At 40.4% G+C, this 3,995-nt stretch overlaps 1 non-coding gene across 1 annotated transcript; it reads left to right on the top strand.

Moving 5' to 3' along the window:
- Window positions 1-898: 898 nt before the first annotated feature.
- Window positions 899-1,000, top strand: LOC127747114 (small nucleolar RNA R71). Its single transcript, XR_008008917.1, has one exon. It is a non-coding gene; the product is annotated as a small nucleolar RNA R71 (small nucleolar RNA).
- The last annotated feature ends 2,995 nt before the right edge of the window (window positions 1,001-3,995 follow it).

Genomic DNA, 3,995 nt, shown 5'->3' with positions numbered 1-3,995 from the left:
TTCAGACCCTCTTCTTTTAGCTTCTCCTTCTGTGGATGGTTGGGTTCCTGATTTTTCTCCTCATGCTTATCTTCTGGACTGTCTTGAAGATGTCAGTGGACTTAGGAATTTGCTGGGATAGATATCCTACTTAGGATTCCAACCTTTTGATGGTATCTCCTTGGTTCTTGATGTTGGTTCGCACCTCATCCTTGAATGCTTTGTTGTCCTGGACTTCCTTGCATAAACCTTCAAGTAAGGTTTCAATTCTAGAGAGTCTATCCTCAGAGTATGATGGTGGGTTGGGGTTATAAGAGTGAGGGTGATCATGCTGGTTTTGACATGGGTGTTGAGGAGTGTGGTTAGGTGGTTGTTGATATGATCTTTGTGATGAATGTTGGTGGACAGCATAATTGTTGGGATTGTGATTTTGACGTCTCTGATCTTGGCCTTGGTCTTGTTGGTTTCCCCACCCAATGTTGGGGTGGTTCTTCCATCCTGGATTGTAAGTTTTGGAGTATGGATCATGATTTTACCTTGGTGAATTACCAACATAGTTGGCTTGCTCCCATTCACCTCCTTCCTCTGTGTTTGCTCCTTCTTAGGTTGATGATTGTGTGGTGACTGCTACAACTTGGTTCTTCTCCATTTGCTTTGTAAGGTCAGCTAGTTGCTTGGCAATCATCTTGTTCTGAGCTAGTAGTGCGTCAACATGGTTCAGTTCCATTATGCCTCGAGTGTTGCTCCTCTCAGAAGCATAGAAGTAGTCATTCTCAGCTACAGTCTCAATGATATCTATGGCTTCTTCAATGGTCTTCTTCTTGTTCAAAGATCCTCCAGATGAGTGGTCTACTGCCTTCTTTGATTCATACAAGAGTCCCTCATAGAAAATATGCAGCTGTACCCATTCATTGAACATGTCCGGTGGGCATCTTCTTGTCAAATCCTTAAACCTCTCCCACGCTTCGTAGAGAGTCTCACCATCTTGTTGCCTGAAAGTTTGTATCTCAGCTCTCAGCCTGTTGATCCTTTGAGGAGGATAGAACCTTGCTAAGAATTTATTCACTACATCTTCCCATGCTGTTAAACTCTCCTTTGGGAAAGACTCCAACCATTTAGACACCTTGTCCCTGAGTGAAAAGGGGAACAAGAGCAATCTGTAAACATCTGGATGGACCCCATTAGACTTCACGGTGTCACATATTCTTAGGAAGGTGGTTAAATGTTGATTTGGGTCTTCTTGGGCACTTCCTCCGAATGAACAGTTGTTCTGAACAAGGGTGATGAGCTGTGATTTTAGCTCAAAGTTATTAGCATGTATGGTTGGCTTTTGGATGCTGTTTCCATAATTGCCTGGGTCTGGATTGATGTAAGATCCTAGAACCCTTCTTCCTGGCTCAGCATGATTCACATGGCTATCTCTAGCATGGTTATGAGCTTTTCCTTCATGGTTATCCTCCATGATTGTTTCAAAGAATTCCTCCTCTTCCTCTGCTCCAACAACTCTTTTGCCTCTTGCTTCCCTCCTTTTTCTAAGGAGAGTTCTCTCAGGTTTGGAATCAAAGGATGTTGAGGTCCCCCCTCTTCTCCCTGTCATACAACCAGCACAGCTCACAGCAAGAAAGAAATGGCAGAAAGTATAATGGTTAAAGTGGTTGTTAGTGTGAGTGATGCAAATTGTCAAACATTTAGTGGGTTAGTGAACAGAATTGTAAACAATGCAGGAAAATAAAAGGGGAGATAAGGAAAGGGAAGAAGTAACTGAAAGTAAACAGCTAAATAAAATGAATAAAAGAAAAAAAATGCTAAATCTAGTGATCTTCTAACTTAATCATTGTTGATTCAAAATCAATCCCTGGTAACGGCGCCATAAACTTGATGCATGGGAATTTGTCTCTCAACAAATTTCCTTCGGCAAGTATACCGAATTATCGTCAAGTAAAAACTCACAATAGAGTGAGGTCGAATCCCACAGGGATTGATTGGTCAAGCAATTTTAATTGGAAGAATGCTCTAGTTGAGCTAAACAGAAAGTGGATATAGAATTGCAGAAAATTAAATAGCGAGAAAGTAAATAACAGAAAATAGAGTGCAGAATCTTAAATGGGGAATTAGGGTAATTATCATGAAAGTAAATGACAGAAAGTAAAGAGAATGGGTAAGATCAGAAATGGGGAATTCATTGGGTTCAGGAGGTATTGCATTCTCCGGATCAAGTTCATTGTCATCTCTTCCTCAATCAATGCATTCATTGATCTCCTTGGCAATCTTAAGTGACTGAATCCCAATTCCTTAGCAATCTAATCTCTCGAAACTTGAACAATTGCCTAGTTCCTTGATTTAATTGCTCATGAGAAGAAATGAGGTATGGTCACTGATTATACCACATGTATTTCCAAATCAAAGTGTTGGTCAGGTTAAATGTCACAATACCCATCCAAACCCCAATTTGGTCCAACATGAGAAAGCATTTCTAGCATGATCTCCTCATCCCTTTTCCAAGGCTCAGAGGAGATCCAATTATGGAGTGTTTCTTTCCCAAGATAACAATCCAATTAGATGAAGATCGAAAGCTTTCTAGTAAGATCAAGAGAAAAGAAAGAAGAAGAATAATGAAAACTATGATTGATCCATCAAAATACAACAGAGCTCCCTAACCCAACGAAAGGGGTTTAGTTGTTCATAGCTCTAAAAAATGGAAATGAAGAAGAAGAAAGATACATTCTAACTCTAGAAGTTGCAGAAAAGTAAAATATACAGAGTGTAGTTTTCTCCAATGTGCCAATGTCCTTTTCTAGTTCAAAACTACTCATATATATTCTACTCTTCTTGGTCTTCTAGTCAATTCTGCAAGTCTTGGATATGGGCCTTTGATCTTAAGTTGAAGCAGTTGGAAATCTTCAGTGGGCTCAGCTTTAGTTGCAGAGAGAAAGTGATGTAAGCATGGACTTTGGCTTGGGGCGTTAGCAGCGTTAACGCTGAGTGACATTATAAGTTCGAGAACGTTAGTGGCAATCACTTTTCTCACTAACGTTCTCACCACATGGCCCACGTTAACTCCAACGTTAGTGGTACTAACGTGACCACTAACATTGCCTTACAAACCTTCGCAAGCGTTATTGGGACTCACCTTTCCCAATAACGTTGCCTTGTGCCCCGAGTCCTCACGGTAGAGCTCACGTTAACTAAGTTAACGTGGCTCTTAACGTGGTTATGAATCATCTTCGCAAGCGTTATTGGGACTCACCTTTCCCAATAACGTGCCTTGTGCCCCTAGTCCTCACGTTAGAGCTCACGTTAACTAAGTTAACATGGCTCTTAACGTGGTTATGAATGCCATCCCAACGTTAGTTACAAAGGTGAGTGTCACTAACGTTGGCTCATCAACTCCAACTCCACATTAACTTTCATGTTAGTAGTCTTAACGTGACCATTAACGTGGGCAATGCAAGCTTAATCCAACGTTAGTGACAAAGGTGAGTGTCACTAACGCTGGCATTGTTCCTCTCTTCCACGTTAGAGTCCATGTTAACTTAGTTAACGTGGCTCTTAACGTGGTTCATTGCCACATCTTGGAGCGTTAGTGGTGATCACAATTACCACTAACGTTGGAGTTTTTTTGTCTCCACGTTAACTACCACGTAATATAGTTAACGTGGCAATTAACGTGGCTCATGATGGCTTCGAGGGCGTTACTGGTGTCCACTTTTCTCATTAACGCTGCAGGTTTATCCCTATTCCACGTTAGTACTTACGTTAACTAGGTTAACGTGGATGCTAACGTGGCTCTTCCTTACTTTCTTTGTCCTGAAATTACACAAATACAGTGCATCAAAGCTCTAAACCAAATCATGAAATCATGCATTATCAAATTTAACATTCATTCCTTGCATAATTCTCATGAAATACTGTAAAATTCACAAAATTTGTCTAAATCAAGATGTAAGTGTTCTTTTACCTAAAACTTGCTTATTTCCTAAGAAAATGCATGAAACTATAGTAAAACAGTAAAAAAA

This window comes from Arachis duranensis, chromosome 4, assembly GCF_000817695.3.
Source record: "Arachis duranensis cultivar V14167 chromosome 4, aradu.V14167.gnm2.J7QH, whole genome shotgun sequence".
Lineage (NCBI taxonomy): Eukaryota > Viridiplantae > Streptophyta > Magnoliopsida > Fabales > Fabaceae > Arachis > Arachis duranensis.
This window is presented reverse-complemented; position numbering and strand designations above follow the sequence as displayed.